The following is a 17,492-nucleotide window of genomic DNA, read 5'->3' as shown; positions in this document are numbered from 1 at the left end:
TTGTAAATGTTCACTTTTTTTGTAAAAGAGGCTCCAAGAATGTAATTAAGTTAAAGATTTGAGATGAGATTGCTTTGAATTATCCATGGTCCTAAATGCCGTCACCAATGCCCTTTCAAGAGAGAGGCACTGCAAGGTTAGACACATACAGAGAAGTCTCTGTGAATGGAGAGATCGCAGTGATGTAGTCACAAACCAATGACTGCCAGCGGCCACTACAAGCCAGGAGACAGGCCTGGAATCCTCCCTCAGAATCTCCAGAAGGAAGCAACCCTGTCAACACCTTGATTTTGAACTTGTAGCCTCCAAAACAATGAGAGAAGAAATTTCTGTTGTCTTAAGCCAAGTTTGTGGTGATTGGTTATGGCAGCCCCAGAAAACTAATACAGATATTTACAGCATAGATCATGAATTTTTAAGACAGCCGTTCTCCTTATAAATGAAATGTATAAACTTTTGTCACTAGAATACTATGTCTGTAGTATTTACTGCCTCGTATTACAAAAGAAATAAAACTAGGATGGGAGAATAAAATACTGAGATCAGGAAATTAGGAAGTTTCATAGAACAAAATATGAAGATATAGGGAGAAAAATAAATAATAAATGAGTTTTATAATAGCTATTGTTTATCGATTAATCACAATATACTGGACACTTTACTCCTACAGCCCTTACGAGAATCCAATGAGTTAGGTGCTATTATCATTCTCATGTTATATATAAGGAGACAAAAATTCTAAAAGTCACAGAGCTAGTAATTGGCATATGAGACAATCTTATCAGGACTATCTGAATCCCAGCTGAGTGTTCTTTCCACTAGGTTGGTTAATGTCTTATCATAAGATCGTTGGTTTGCTGTCTCTGATCATTCCAAAGTTGTTCTAAAGTTTTACTTCTTTTTAATATGTAATAATTCTACTGAGCATAAAGGAAATAAATGCGCTGAAGCAGATAATATGTTGCTTTTTAAAATAAAAAATAAAAATAATAAATAAAATGGGATCTGTAGGGAAAAGAATATTTTGGATGAGATTTCTGGTATTTCCTGCTATTAATCACACAGGAAATATCTTTTTCATTTTTTTCCCCAACCCTTACACTCAAGATTCCAGCAAATCTATTTCAGACTGAAGGCAATAGTTAGAGGTCTACAGAGGAAAATAAAAATACAAACTGAAAGAAAGAAAGATTCTTGTTGCATTTAGAAAACTTGTAAAATTCATCAGTATGAGAAGATTTTAAAGGAATTTTTCAAATGTCCAGTAGTTTTCTCCTTGCTGTTTCCATAATATGAAACAATTTGACTGCCATTCTGAGAAAAGCTTTCTTTAACTTTTATTATGAAGGTAATGTATTATCAACTATTTTAAACATTCTGAGCACAAATAATATTGTAACATTAGAAAACAGAACATAATCTTCTAGGCTAATCAGAAGGCAGAAATATGTTCAAATTACAATCTAATTCCTTCTTTTATTCCAATGCAATTTTTTTGCAAATTGTGAGCTGCATGTAATATAGAGTATTTAATAGCTAGCTGAATAAAAAGAATTCACCAATATTAACATTAGAGTCACATCTCAGAGCCCTTTATTTAATCAATAAGTTGGCTATTGGAACCTACCAGATTTGTGAGTGACACACAAGTGGAAAAGGTAAGTACTATATTAGATGTTCTATAAATTGACTTTTGCTGTATAAAAATCAGCCAATATATTGTGATTTAACACAGCAGGCATTTATTAGCTTGTATTTCTACAATTCAATGGGCTGGGCTTGGTTCAGGTAGGCAGCCTGATGACTTAGCCTGAGCTTTACACATCTTGGCCGAGACTCATTTCTGTGTCCATAGTCAACTGCAGGTTGGCTTGAACTGGCAATTGTTGTCTCAGTTCTCCACATGACCTTCATCCTCCAGCAGGCCAGGCTAGACTTGTCACTTTGTTGTCTCATGATTCCAAGAGCAGCAAAAGAAAAGACAAGCTATTATAATAATTTCTTAGGTATCTGCAGTTTCACATGTCCTATCATTCCATTGGCTAAAAGGAATCATGGAGAAACCCAGAGTCCATAGAGAAGGGACTAGCAAAGGCCAAGAATAAGGGAAGTACAATACCTTGGGAACCATTACTGCAAGAATCAAACCCAAATGATAAATAATAATTATTTTAAATGGCAAGAGTGGTGGACCAAAACTACAAGGAGAAATCTCATAGGGGTAAATATATAATCCAGCACTCACATTCAAGACAACCCTATACAGGTAGAGAATGAAGGAAACCTGATTAAACTTCCCCGTGAGAAAGTCCTAGGATCCTTGGCTGATAACAAGCTCAGTATAAATCAGAAATGTGAATGACTGTCAAAAGAAAGAGAACAGATAACATAATCTCAAGTAGCATGATTGAAAGTAGAGATGTCAAACCAATGGAGCCAGTAGTCCTCCCAGGATTTTGCAGTGGTCACAGTTCACCTGTTCCTGGTACGATAAATGACAAGGGAAAGCAGAACACAAAGTGTTGGAAAAGCATAGTGTACAAATCTTTTAAAATATATGAAGATGTTCAGTCTGCACAAGAGAAGATTTAAGACTTGGAGGTGTTGTGATGACAGCGTTCTTCAAGTACTCTAGAAGCAGCATGACATAGAAGCAGAATTAGATGTGCTCCTCACGGCTGTGGAAGAAGAGGGAGTTCGTAAGCAGAATGAACGAGAAGACACGTTGAGACACAGTGGCAGAAAAAACTTCACAATGATTAGAGGTGTCCAGAAATGGCATGGTCTCCTTGCCAGGTAGTTTGCCTCCTTTCCCTCGAAGTGTGCACGCCCAGAGGAGATGATCCTGATCTGGAAGCAGCTAGGCCAGGTGCTCTGCAGCCCAGGCTCCCCAACCTAGCTGTGCGGCCGAATCACCTACAGAGCTTGGTAAAGTACACATGCCACCGCGTGTCTCTGGTGAGCAACCTGGACAACCGTACTTTCAACGTCCTCATGAGGGATCTGATATGTGACCAGATTTGGGGGCAATTGCCCTAAGGGAGGGTTAGCAAGCTATGGCCTGCCACCTGGTTTGTATGGCTGTCGAGCTCTGACTAGCTTTTACCTTAACATTCTTGTCGTCCAAAAAGTACATAAAATTCAAATGCCAGAGCCCATAAATAAAGTCTTACCGGAACACAGCCAAGTTCACTCTTTATATTTGGTGTACAGCACAACAATAGTGAAGTTGAGTAGTTGTCACAGAGACCGTATATGGCCCACAAACCCGAAAATATTTATTTTCTGGCACTTGATGAAAAGACTCGGCCAACAGCGGTTCTAAGCTCTTGCAATCAAAAGTGTGTTATCACCAAAAAGCTTGTTAGAAACACAGAATCTCAGGTCGCACTCCAGACTCACTGAGAAGTTGCATTTTAAAAGATGCCCAGGTGATTAGTATTCATAGTAAACTTCTAGAAGCACTGCTCTAAGATGTTGAGCAATCCTAAATCCCTACAATCCATGTACATCTAAACTCTACGTTACACTCTTTATATTAATTATTAAGTGGAAACAACGTGTTATTATATAACCTGACACCCTCCTTCAAGTGCCAGATTCAAAATACATTTAAAGGACCCGAAAATCTACTGGTAAAAGGTCCTTTCAGTCACATGGAGAAATTTAGTATCACAGAAGCTGAGGTTGTCTTCCCAGCACCCAGATCTTGGTTTATAATAACATTTCCCAATAAAAAGAACTAGAGGTCCTTGGAGAAATGAGTGATTCTAGGATAGGGGCAGGCAATATTCAAGACGAGTCTGCAGCATCTTGGAGTGCCAGAGAGTAAGGAAGGCATCATATCAAAACAATGAGAATGTGTCAAAGGGAAATTAGAAGACAGCTGAGAGGGCTTCCAATGGGCAGCATTGGAACAATTTGAGCACTAAAACAAATAAAGTAGTATTAGATTATAACCCAAAGTACAATATATATATACATATATATATGTGTGTGTGTGTCCATGATGAAATAAATGATTGAACAAATAAATGAGAAAAAGAAAAGTCTCCTCTACAGAAGAATTCCAGATAAAATCTATATACTCTGACCTCAAAGAGGTGTAGCCTCAACTCCCCACCCCTTAAATATGGGCTATGCATAGTCACTTTACAAAAAGTACAGTTTGGAAAAATGCACTCCTTCTAAAACGTTACAGAGGAAAAATCCGGTGAACATAGCCTAAACCAAGTGATTGAGGTTTACATCAACAGTGGTCATTTACCTTGACAGCATATGCCCTTGATTTGATGCAATAAAAATGGCTTTGACGTCTAAGTCCATAACTGGAGTCTAATCAGGTTAATAAAAAGTGCCAGAAAAATTTTAAATGAAAAATATTCTACAAAACATCTATCTAGTACTCCTCAAAACTGTCAAGGTCATCAAGAACAAGGAGTCTGACAAACTGTCATCAAGAACAAAGAGTCTGACAGACTGTCACAGGCTCCTAGAAGAGCCTAAGGAGACCTGAGAACTAAATGTGACCTTATAGTTTAGATGGAATCTTGGAACAAGAAAAGCACATTCGGTAAAAATTAAGGAAATCCTAGTAAAGTATAGACTTTAGTTAATAATAAAGTTCATTAATTGCAACAAACATACCACACTGATGTTAGATGTTAATGATAAGGAAAACCGATACAGGGTTCAGGGGAACTCTGTACTATCCTGACAATCTTTGTGTAAATCTTAAACTATTCTAAAGTTTAAAATTTAGGTTAAAAAAATAGGGTCATTTTGAGTTTTGGCCTCTAATTTTTACATTTTTTTTTCATGTCTTTAAGAAGTTTCCTAACACATACTGCCTAGAATTCCCTTTGGAGTTAGGGTGATTATAAATCATAAATTACAACTTAAATAATTAAGTCAAGCCCATAGGCACGTCCTGGTACATTGTCTGGTTATTTCTTCATGACACAAATTCTTCTAATTTGACTGAAGGGCTGAAGATTTCATCACTGTTCTACTAACATGGTTAGGCTAAGCAGAATGAGTCCTAGCTGGGTTTCTGTTTCAGAAGCAAGAATGGGGACCCATGTGGTCCGAAGGCAGGTCAAAGTCATGAAATGATTCTGACACATGCAGAGGCAGAGTTTTGACCTCCGAGCTTTTTGAAAATGTCGTGGTTGCTGAGAGCTGTAGGGGAGACTCAGCAGGATTGAGGAATGTGAATGAAGTCTGCCTTTTTGTAAGCAGTTGTTGCCGTCAAAGGACGCCAGTTATTAATGAGGAAATACTGTAAAGAAATGTCTGGAACGTAAGCAGTTCTTCTTATAAACATCCCTCTTACAGTCCTCAGAAACAGGCACTAGTACCAAGAGAGGCATTGTGAAAAAAAAAAGAAAAAAAAAGAAAGAAAATTTTTTATTTTTATTTTTTTGAAGCTATTGGAACATCTGTGGTCTCGGGAGAAAGCAAAATTGCTGTGAAATGTAGAGAGAGGTTGCCCTGGGGGCACGTTCTCAACTTGCACTGTCCTCAATAGAGGGTGACACCTCCCTGGTAAACAAGCTATATCCATCCATGACCAGAATTTTTAAGTTGATCTGTTACATTCTTAAAATTCCACCAATTCATCTCATTATGAAATGTAAATATATCTGGCAACCTTGCGGATCCCTGTCTTGGACTATTCGTGAGGGTGGCTGCCCATTTAATACCTAGTTGAGGGTTGGCTGTGCTAAGGGCAAAGCAATATCCTTTGACAGAAGAAACTCTTTGGCATGGAGCAGGCTTAAGAAACATCAGAGAGACCGTATAGCACAGTGATTTTTACAACGCAATTCCAAATAAATTTTAGGATCAGTTTGTCAATTAAAAAAAAAAAAAAAAGTCTGTCTTACTGGAGTTTGTTTTTTTTGTTTGTTTGTTTGTTTTTTGTTTTTGTCTTACTGGAGTTTTGATGGCAATTGTGTTAGCTCTACAGATGAGTAAGGAGAATTAACATCTTAACAGTAATGTGTCTGTTAAACCAAGAACATGGTAGATGTGTCTCTCCATTCGTTTAGGTTCTCATTAATTTCTCTCAGCAATGCTGTATAGTTTTCAGTGCATAGATTCAACATCTATTTTTTATTTTGTTTAAGATCTCATGGATTTCTTTAGATAGAGAGAAAGAGCTCATGCAGGGGGTGGCGCGGAAGGAGAGGGAGAGAGAGAATCTCAGGCGGACTCCTGCTGAGTGTGGAGTCAGACAAAGGGCTTGATCTCCCAACCCTGAGATCGTGACCTGCGCCAAAATCCAAATTCTGATACTTAACTGACTGAGCCACCCAGGCCTCTGGTTCATCACCTGTTTTAGTAAACTTATCTTTAACTATTTCATGGGTTTGATGTTACTATACATTTTTAAAATTTTATTTTTCAATTGTTTTCTGCTAACGTTATAGAAATACAATTGCTTTTTTGTTTGGTGTATTGACCGTGTGTACTGAGGCCTTGCTAAATACCCTTGTTAATTTTAGCAGCTTTTCTGTAGATTTTTTTTTTCTTTCTTTTTTTTTTTTTTCTTTTTTTCCTGTAGATTTCTTAGGAGATTCTGTATTACATGATCATGTTGTCTGGGAATAAAGACGGCATAACTTCTTCCTTTCCATCCAGTACATCATTTATTTTTCTTATCTTATTATACTGGCTCGGAATACAACTATAATATATTGAAACAGAAGTTGTGAGAACAGATATCCTGGCCTTGGTCCCAATTCTAAAGTAAGCACTCAAGCATTCATCATTAAGTATGTTATTACCTGGCATGTTTATTAGCATCTTCTATCACATTAAGGAGGTTTCATTCTATTCCCTAGCTTGATCAGAAATTTTTAGTATGAATAAGGGTTGGATTTTGTCAGATGTTCTTTTTTGCATTTAGTGAGATGATCACATGGTTTTTCACCTTTATTCCTATTAAAAGATTTATTAAACAGTGATTTTCAAGTGTTAAATCAATCTTGTAATCTAGAAACAAATCATAACTTGTCATAAATTATTATTATTATATGTTGCTGAATTTAATTTATTACTATCAAATATTTTCCTCTGTGTTCCTGAGAAATATTAGTTTATAGTTTGCTTTCTTATAATGTGTAAGTCTGATCTTGGTATCAAAGAAATGTTAGCCTCAAATAAAGGGTTAGGAAGTGTCATCCATCTTCTAATTTCTAAATTAAAAATTATACAGTGTGTATACAATTGGTATTTTTTTCCTTTAATATTTAATAGAATTCAGCAGTAAGATCATCTGCTGCTGAGGTGCTTTTTATGAAAATATTTTTTAAGACAAATTTTAAATTTAAAACAAATTATTTAAAAATTTTAAATTGGGTAACATTATTTGGATTTTCTAATTCTACTTGAGTTTGTTTTTGTAACTTGTATCTTTGAAAATATTTGTTAATTTCACATAAGCTGTCAAATGCATTGGCATAAAGTTATTCATAATATTTCTTATTTCTTTGTTATTCTTATATGTGGAATCAACAGGTACATACCCTCTTTCATGCCCAATATTGGTAATTTCTCTCTCTCCTCTATCCCCTGACTCTAGATTTTTATTACTATTATTGGTCTTTCAAACAACAAGCTCTTGTTTTTAATGCTATAATTTATTATTTTCCATGTTCTATTTCATTGATTTCTACTTTTATTTCATTTTTAAAATTTTAATTTAAATCAAGTTTGCATTTAATTTACACTTTTTCTAGTTTCTGGATGTGGAAACTTAAGTCACTGATTTTTAGATCTATCTTCTAACATAACCATAACAAGCAAATCTATAAATATCCTTTTAAGTATGGCTTTAGCTTTGTCCCACATATTTTAATATCTTACATTTTCATTATCCTTAATTTAAATATCTTTTGAACTTCTCTTGTTATTTTCACTTTCACTTATGATTTATTTAGAAGAGTACTCTTTAATATATATTTATTTGTCAATTATCTGGATGTCTTTCTGTATAAATGTCTACATTTTATATAGATATGTATATTCTGTATACAGTTTAATTCCACTATTATTAGAGAACATACTTTCTATGTTTTTAGACATTCTGAATTTAGTGAAACTTGTTTTATGTTCCAGGATATGGTCTATCTCAGTAAAATTTCCTTGAGTACTGAAAAATAACATGTACTCTGCTCTTTAGTATTCTAGAAAGGTCAATTTGATCAAGTTGGTTGATAATATTGTTTACCATATTCTTACTGATTTTCAGCCTACTAATTTATAAACAACTTAAAGAACACTGTGGAAAATCTCCAACTATAATTACAGATTTCTCCATTTCTCCTTTCAATTATGTTAGTTTTACTACATCAATTTGAAGCCCTATTAGTTCATGCATATATTTTTAGGGTATTTATACTTCTTGATGAATTCACTTTTATTATTTTCTTTTTATTGGTAATATTCCTTGTTCTGGAGTCTACTTCATTTGATATTAATATGGCCATTCCATTCCAGTTTTTCTTTGATTAGCATTTGCATTATGTACATTTTTTTCATCCTTTTACTTTTAATTTATCTATGTCTTTATATTTAAAGTGGCTTTATGTAGACAGCATATAATTGGGTCTTGCTTTTTTTTTTTTTTTTTTACCAATTTGATAAGCTAAGCCTTTTAACTTAAATTATAACACCATTTACATTTGATGTGATTATCATTATGGTTGCATTTAAGTCCATCACCTTGCTAAATGTTTGTTATTTATCTGCTTTTTGTCCTTCTTTTCTTTTCCCTGCCTTCTTTTGATTAACTGAGCAATTTTTAGTATTATATTTTATCTCCATTATTGGCTTATTGAGTGATTGATTGCCATGTGATTGCTTTAGGGTTTACAACATATATCTTTAACTCTTTACAGTATATCCTCATGTTCTATTTTACTATTGTAAATATCAAAACCTTATATCCTCCCATCTTTTTTGATAGTGTTGTCATACATTATATTTCTATCTATGCTTTGGAACCTCAAATCCACTCTTACTATTTTGCTTTAAACAATTATCTTTTAAAGAGATTTTAAAATGAAAAAAAAAAAAGGTTTTATATTTATTCATATATTTACCATTTGGAGAACACTTTTCATTCACTGTGTAGGTCAACCTTTCCATTTGATGTCACTTGCATCTAAGAATTCCCTTTCTTATAGTTGAAATATCACAGTGACAAATTCTCACAACTTTCGCTTGCCTAAAAATATGTTCATGGTTTTTATTTTATTTTTCCCACTTTGAAAGATGGTTTTGCTAGCTATAGAATTCTAGGTTGACATTTTCCTTTCTACAGTGTAAAAGGTATTGTTCTCTTGTGCACTGTCTTGCAGTGTTTCTTCCCAGATGTCAGACTATCTCTTTCAATGTTTTTTGCAAAGACATGTTTTTTGCTCCCTTGTATATCATGTACCTTTGTCTATGGCTACCTTTGAGACGTTTTATTACTGGTTTCTAACAATTTGATTATGTATACCTTGGTTTGTTTTCTTTGTGCTTATCCTATTTGAGTTTCTTTGATCTGTGACTTACAAGTTTCACTGAATTCAGGAAATTTTTGATAAATTTCTTTAAATAAATATGTTTCTACCCTCTCCTTCTAAAAATATTGCAGTTATACACTTATTAGATACTTTAGTGTTGTTGCAATGATCACTGTGGCTTTGTTTTAAAACTACTATTTTCAATCTCTGTTCTTCAGTTGTAAACTTTTTATTACTATGCCTCCAATTCAGCAATAATTTTTTCTCTAGTACCTAATCTACTATTTAGTCCACCATCAAATCTTATTTTCTGATGTCATATTTTCAGCCTTGGAGATTCCATTTATTTCTTTATACTTCTACTTCTCATTATTTTAAAGTTTTCTTTCAATCACCAAGCATAACTTAATTCTTTCCAACAACTATTTTAAAGTTCTTAAACTAATTTCCTTATGTTTTACATTACTATATCTGTTTATATTGACTGATGTGGGGATTATGAATCACATTTTTTCCTTCTTTATGTGGCTGGTAATTATTCAGTGGATAGTTATCATCGCTAATTAATTTAAACATCTTCCACCCCTGTATAAGCTGAAAAATGTTCCATTTATAGTTCCAGGTACTTTTTTGCCTTGCTTCATAGAGTTTCCATGTTTAAGCTTTAACAACATAGTCAAGGGAGTCTTGAAGGAGATTAACATAGCTCTTTTTTTGCATAGCCTTCTTCTTTTGCAGTATTATCTCCTGCATATTCCAGCAGCTTCAGCTCCCTTTTCTGTAATCTCTATCCATCCAACTCAGAGAGACTGTTGTCCTGAGTGTAAATTCATCTCACTTGGCCACAGTCTGAAAAATGCTTCCAGATAGAAAACTGAGGCCATCATAAAACTTAACTTCATTAGTTTTCCTTTTTCAGTATTAGTTCTGTGAGCCTGTTGTCCAATATCTGAAAACAGTAGCAATAGTTTCCTATATTTTTTTCCTGTTTTCCTACTGGGAAAACAAATTGGGTACTCTCATTCTGACATGGTACAAGTAGAACTCCTCCCTGATGAACACTTAAAATATTACATCCTATGAAAAAATTAACAAAATTTGGTATACACTATAATAGAATACTATTCAGCAATGAAAGGAATGACATACTGATAGATGCTGTAGCACAGAAGAGCCTTGAAAACATTATGCTAAGTAAAAGAAGTCAGACAGAAAAGGACATATATTGAATAATTCCATTTGTATAAAATGCCCAGAAAAGAAAAATATAGAAATATAGAAACAGATTTAGTAGCTATCTAGGTTGAGGGCTGTAAGTGAGGAACATTTGTAAATGAGCCGTAGGTTTCCTCCTACAATGAAAATATTCTAAGATTAAATTATTGTGATGTTGTACAATGCAAGGAACATACTAAAACTCATTGAAATATATAATATTAATAGATTAATTTTATAATATACAAATTATTTCCCAATAAAGATCTTTTAAAACTATTGCATCCTATAATTAACCATGCTTGAGTAAAATGAGAAAGAATTTGTGTCTGCATTTTGAGCAAAGCAATATACAATGGACGAGTAGTTGCTTGAAAAAGCCTCTTGGAAAACAAAAATTTAGAGCAGAATTAGTATGGCCAACATAGCTGGTGGGGTGATAATGGCACCAGTATTGATTTGTAAAGCATTGTTAACATTTCTGGGGATTACCATACATTACCTTGTAGTTGACTGGATTTTTTGTGGCTTGAAGGGAGAGGTCATGGATTATTGTGATTTAGGAATTAAATAGAATTCCTACTGCTTATGACTGGAGTACACAGGGACATGAACTTTACAAAGATTTAAAAATATATATATATATATATATATATATATATATATATATATATATGAATACATATGAAGAGTCAGGAGCTAACTATAGCAAAAGCTACAGCTCTTATAACTATAATGAGATGGTTGCCTCATTAGAAAAAAAAAGACACTTAGAAACTATTCATAATTTAATTTTAGAGAGATTTTAGAGAGATCTAATTTTATTAAATCAATATCAAATCTCTACTAACAAAAATCTTTTCTTGGCATCTATTTCTGAAATTGCTACAAGCCTTTGTTTCATATAACATGAAGAAATTAGTAAACCACTTCTCAGCACTCGTAAGTAGCCAGCTTGTGGCTTTTTGAAAGGCAGCTGAACATGCCTCTTGTTCATTATTGCAAAACAGCATTATTAGCGGTACTATAGGACACCAGGAAATACCCTACCATCAAAATTCACATCCTTGTACATCCTCTGCAGTAATGTTCAAAGATTAATGGGTTTTAAGTGGTAGAAATTTCGTGTTGAATAGTTCGTGGGATAAGAGGAATAAAAAGGACTTGTTAAAGAAAACCTATAAATTAAATCTATTCAGTCAAGAAAGTTAAACAAAATGGAGTTTTACATGTTCAACCATATTGATGTTTTGAAATTCAATTAAAACTGTAGTTTGAATAAGCATAATTATTTCATGGTTTATAACCAAAACATACTAGAATGGAAAACAAATAGCGGATTCTGTTGACAGACTCATGGTATTGGATCATCCTTTAAGAGACAAAATTGTGGCTGAATATGTTAAAAATATGTTTTGTTCATTATTTCAGTTTTTCACCCTGTGTAACATATTGCCTTTCCTGCTGTTGTTTGCAACCTTTTTACAATTGGCATAAACACGTACATTAAATCTATTCTGATTATTATGGGCATCCCACCGTGCAGCTCCCATTACAATGGTGTCCGTTAAGCAGTGTTTTTATTGCCCAAGTTACCATGCTTTGGTAATATATATTATTAAGTGCCACCTCTTTCCAGCACTTTGAGGATCTATAATTACCAGAAAAGGCAACTGTATGATGTTTGCAAATTTACACAGAAGCTTGAACAGCAATACCGGCTGCTAGATGGCAATAACAGAATTTGTGCCTGGGGATCCTGCTGAAAAATGGTAATTTCAGTTCAATATTTTTTAATTTCCAGGGAACCATTTGAATGTAGACCTCTGGGCAACCACAACCACATTCATTGGAAAGAGACACGATTGCAACACTGACAAATGCAACAAAATCCTCTCAGTGCATTCTTTCCTATAATATTGCTCTACCTACAGCACTGTGCCGCTTAATGGGACACAGGACTCCATTTCTTTTTGCTTTGACAATGTATCATGGTTTTGTAATTTAAGACAATCCCCCTCTCCAAACCAATTTTACAGCCCAAGTTTGAATAAAAAGTAAAAGTAACCGGGACAGGCATTCTTGTTTTTCCCTTTATATAATGTATTCCCCCCTCGTTCCTTTCTTGTGATTCCAATTTCCTTGGGGGACACACCATGAGTTATTCTTACGCAAATCCATGTTAGTTAACTAAGGTAAAAGAATCAGGGTCCTAGAGGCAGAAGCAAGGTTACTAAGATATGGTGAGCCAAGGAGGAAAGGTCACCATGAACCATATGTAGCATAAGAAGCACAATATGGAAAGGGTTAGATACACAGGGTTCTAGATCATAGCAGCGACACTTGTAGTGAACCATCCCGTTAGAGTGGCCAGATTTGCCCAGAACAATTATAAGTCCACATGCAAATCAGCAGAATAGAAATGAAGGGGCTTAGAGTTTACAAAACTGTTGGAGAAACTATATTTATGACCAAAGAACTTTTTGACTAAGGCAAGGTAATGTTTAATTTAATACCAAATAATAAACTACAAAAGGGACACGAGTGGTCACTATGGAATAAAATGATTTTTAAAAGTTGCACGATCCACATGGGTTAAAGCATTTGAGAAAAAAAAAATCACATAAATGGATGAAACTGAAATGGAAACTGGGGAAATTGGTAAGGGTATTCCAGAAAGTAGAGAATAAAAGCACAAAGAGAGTCTAATATTGCTGAATCATATGGTACATGTTTGCTGGTCTATTGATTAGATACAGACAATAATAAAAATGCATTTTATGTAATACTTTACAATTCACAAGACACAATCTCCTATTGATTCACCTAACAACTTCTTGACATGAGGCCAGCAGGTATTTCCAATTTTCAGAAGCAACTAAAGCTCAGACTAGTTAAAAAGCTTAGGGGTGAGTATCCAGCAGAGACAAAATTGGAACTTTAGTTCCCTTATTCCTAATCCAGGGTTTTTTACTCATCAATACATCAAATTAAAAAGAAAAAAATATGCCTGGAATTATATTTTAGACTCCCTTTAGAAGAGAAGTACCCAAATTTAATAGTGGCAATTCTGGCCCTTGGACATATTTTCATCAACCTCCATTTCACCATGCTGGGGCTTTGCAAGCTGAAAGACAAGAGAGGTAGAAGGGGGTCCAGGAGAGGGAGAATGAAGGAAGAGCAACGCCATTCCTTGTCTTCAGAGCTCCAGGCTAAAATCTATCTGTCCAATTTGCCTTGAATTGTCCAAAATCTCTTCTATAAAAAATAATGATCTTTTCACTTAACTAGAAAGGCCTCCTTCCTTCAGAGATGCTCCATTGCAGTTCCAAATGTTCTGTTGAAGAGATAAGAACTGTCGTTATTTTTTAATAGCGTCCCCTATATTCAAAACCTAGAATTTAACTATAGAATGCATTTCCTATTTTCACTTTTTGTCCAGACACCAAGTTGATAGCCGTAGTTGATGGTTATCAGTGATGCACATGAGCTCATAAGTAACCCTTTGGTGTGTGAGCCTGGGGAATTTTAAAAGGGTGGGCTCTTCAATATGGATCTGTGTTACAAACATGTCATCACCTCCCCTTCCACAATTCGAGAGGCTCAGATGGCTATAATTGCAGAGAAGAAAATGAGTAATCTCTAGTCTATTTTAGAAACAGGAGACCAGATGATTCCCTCTCCATGAAAGACTAAGATTTCATCCAGTGCTGACGCCGAGTCTGATAAGAAGGTAGTAGTTTCTGTGGATGAAATCTGAACGGAGGCAAACAACGTTATTTTCATTTCTGTAAATCATCCGTGGCCAGTGTAGCGATCACCTAGTAGGTCCATAGGCCAATAAAAGGATCTGAAACGGGAGAGTCTCTTCTTTCTCCAGCCCCCCTCCTAATTCCATCCTAAAGTGCATCTTGAATCTGAATGAGCTCCAGACAAACCTCACATACAACAGACAGGAGAATTCGAACCAAGGCATTTATTATGCTCAGGAATCACAGCTGACTCCCAGCGTTGCCAAATCCAGCAGGGTTTGCTCGAACTGCGCGTGGTTTTCATAAGCATTGACTGCAGCCAAAATACCGTTTTGTGAGTTGAATTTTTATCCAATTGCCAAGTGACCAATGTTAACTTTGCATCAATATGAGGGTTTATTGGGCTCATTTTATGACTTTCTGCTGACTAGCTTATCTGGTTCTGCAAAAATGTCACACACACATGAAAATTCCCTCTCAAATTACTGTCAATGAAGACGGTGTTTTGTTCTGTTTGTTTTCATGAAGCCCGAGCACCTAGAGTACAGTCACACCCCAAAAACCAAATAACACAGATCAATCCCTTTAGATACTTGAGAATATGAAAGGCAATTTTTATCTATAAAGAGAATTGTGTTCCTGCGTCTTTATCCATAAACCACTAAAATAATTACCAGCGGTGGAGGCCCGTAAAAAATAATGAGTTTTTCATGTACTATATTGTAGAATAGGTAAAAATAGAGCCCGAGGCCCAGAGGAATTTAGGAGCATAAAGTCCTGCATGTAGATGCCTGTGGAAACAATGCAGGACTTAAGTACAGGAACAGAACTCCCCTCTCATTGAGGACGCTCCCCAAGGAGCTTGTTACCATGAGATCTATCGAGAGGGTTTCTAAAAACAATTTGAGTCTTGGGCATCTGGCTAGCATTCTACAGTAACAGCTTTTCACTGAAATTCAGTCATACTGATATCTATTCATGTGTGTGGTTTTTTTTTTTTTTTTTTTTTTTTTTTTTTTTTTTTTAGAGGGGAAATGAAAAGCTTAAGAAAGAAAACCAGGGGAAAAAATAGAATTATGGTGTGAATGAAGCTCTCTCCTTTAAGATTTGAATCTGTTTAGAGTAGAAATGTTATCCCCATGATGGGCCCTCTCCTATGGTCAGTCTCTGTGAAGAGAGTGCAAAGAGGTCAGGAAGGGAACCTGAAGCAGACTCCTCCATCAGCTTGTTGCTCTAGAACAAAGGGCTCCCCATGGGAGGATGGTTGCAGATGCCCATGCGGTCAGGCTTGGTGAAATATGGGAGGAGAGACTTCAGTATGCGATCACCAAAGTCAGCTTAGAAAACAGAAGGAAATCATTAAATTGAGTGAAAAACAAAACCCTCAGGGATATCGATATAGATATATTGTGGGGTACTTGGCAGGGTCACGAGCATCACAAAGGTAATGGCAGAAGGAAACAAACACTTCAGCCTGTCATTAATCAATAAATTTACATCTCATGGATAGCTCCCCAATTCTGTTAGAATGTTCATGTTTGGGTTTTGCTGCTGTAACCGCAGAGCTGTTGACGATGCTCTGAAACTTTCAATATTTGCGTTTCCATGGGGAAACTATCAGCATACGAGGTAGTCAGGCCAAACCCAAGCTCTTTCAAAATCCCAAACAGTACACCGAAAAACACTATAAGCCTTCAGATCCTCTAAATTTATTTTGTCATTATTGTAGACTGTACCGGTAGCCCAAATACACTATTGCTCTCAAAACTGAGCACTGAAACTTAAAAATGCACGCTTTCAAGATATCCGTATTCAATGTTACAATCCATTTTAGTGATACTTAATACCAAAAAGTCTTTAAAATTTAGTTTTAAGGGCAGCCCTGGTGGCTCAGCAGTTTAGCGCCTGCCTTCGGCCCAAGGCATGTTGCTGGAGTCCCGGGATCGTCGGGCTCCCTGCATGGAGCCTGCTTCTCCCTCTGCCTGTGTCTCTGCCTCTATTTCTCTCTGTGTGTCTCTCGTGAATAAATAAATAAAATATATTTTTTTAAAATTTAGTTTTAAAATATCACAATAAAAATTTGGTGAGATATAAAGATTCATTTTCACAGGTCATTTTATTCAAACTCCTCCTAGGATCTAAATTCCAGGAACTGTTTTATGAGGAAGTCTAAATGATCCTAATATGGTATTTAATAATACCCTAAACGAAGTGGATTTAATACCGTATGTTTATCTAACAAATGAAAATATGTAACAAAACTATGATCAGAATGCTGTCTTAGTGAGCATGAATATATTCGTCACAACTTAAACATGTGGAACAAAAGAGACCAAACAACGTTGAGAATGTCTCGTATCTCGGTAAACACAGTGATTGCTGGGTAAGAAGATTTCTCATTTTACCTTTATTATTCATTTTACCTTAACAGCTTCTAGAAAGAGTCCCAGTGCGCTCATTCAAACATTAATATATGTTGGGTGCCAAGCACACAAGGCAGGAGCCATGTGAGTAAATAATCATGATATTACATGATAAATGCCATGATCCTGTCATACAGCAAGCTCAAGGCCATTCCTGCCTTGCCTGATACCCAGACTGTACCTTTTGTGCCTAGAATTATTTTTACCAAGTTTATTGCACCTTCTGATTCCACACAACATTCATTTTGCTCAGATTCCTTCTCCACAGAGATATGTTTTACTTCCCACGCAACACTTGCCACCTCGTGGAGCTCGTTGGTTTGTCTTTTCTTTCCCATTAGACGTGCTCCATGTGGGCAGGCGTCTTGTTGGATTCATGTCGATGCTCCTAATTCTCAGAGGACAGCCTGGCATATGGTAGGGGCTTAATAAATAGTTGTTGAGTGAATCATAAATGTAGAAACTGTAATAATGGCCAAAAAGAAGGTTTAGGGGATCCCTGGGTGGCTTAACAGTTTAGCACCTGCCTTCAGCCCAGGGCATGATCCTGGAGTCCCAGGATCGAGTCCCACGTCAGGCTCCCT

This window comes from Canis aureus, chromosome 7 (assembly GCF_053574225.1).
Source record: "Canis aureus isolate CA01 chromosome 7, VMU_Caureus_v.1.0, whole genome shotgun sequence".
NCBI classification, from domain to species: Eukaryota; Metazoa; Chordata; class Mammalia; order Carnivora; family Canidae; genus Canis; species Canis aureus.
This window is presented reverse-complemented; position numbering follows the sequence as displayed.